Source organism: Castor canadensis, chromosome 15 (genome assembly GCF_047511655.1).
Source record: "Castor canadensis chromosome 15, mCasCan1.hap1v2, whole genome shotgun sequence".
In the NCBI taxonomy this organism is placed as follows: Eukaryota; Metazoa; Chordata; class Mammalia; order Rodentia; family Castoridae; genus Castor; species Castor canadensis.
In genome coordinates, this window is record NC_133400.1 from 5,775,905 (window position 1) to 5,776,539 (window position 635).

At 35.3% G+C, this 635-nt stretch overlaps 1 pseudogene; it reads left to right on the forward strand.

The window, feature by feature from the left end:
* Window positions 1-229: 229 nt before the first annotated feature.
* Window positions 230-369, forward strand: LOC141417771 (small nucleolar RNA SNORA11; annotated as a pseudogene).
* Window positions 370-635: the final 266 nt, after the last annotated feature.

Below are 635 nucleotides of genomic sequence, written 5' to 3' on the forward strand. Positions count from 1 at the left end.
AACTGTAGAATCAGGCTAGATGTCCAATAACCAGAAAACATGGTGTGTATATACCAGAGAGTATTACTCAACCATAAAGGAAAGAAATTATGTCATTTTCAGGAAACTGGATAGAACTGGAGATCATGATGCCAACCAAGATAAGCCAAGCTCAAAAAGCCAAATATCATGTGTTTTCACTCATATGTGGGATCTAGACCCAAAATGGTGATGACTATGATGGTGATGATGGGTATATGCTCCAAACAGGGGCTCTGAAGAATGTGAAGAATGGCTCCTCTGTGTGTAAGACACCCAGAAGGAATCTGTGGTCATTGTGAGAAGGAAAACAAAATGTGTGGCCATTCTATGAACAGATGCCCTACATGTGGAAAAAATAATAATGAAACATGAATGTAAAAGAGGACCTGTTAGGAGAGTCAATGGGAGGGGGACAGGGGAAAGGAAAGGATATTTAAGGGAGAAGAGGATCAAAGTGTGAGATAAATATACATATATATGTGTGTATATATACATATATATATGTATATTAAACATGCCCTTATCATATGACACAATTCCAGTGTTAAGTATTTACACAAGAAAAATAAAAACATCACATATATATACATATATATATATAAAATGAATGTTTA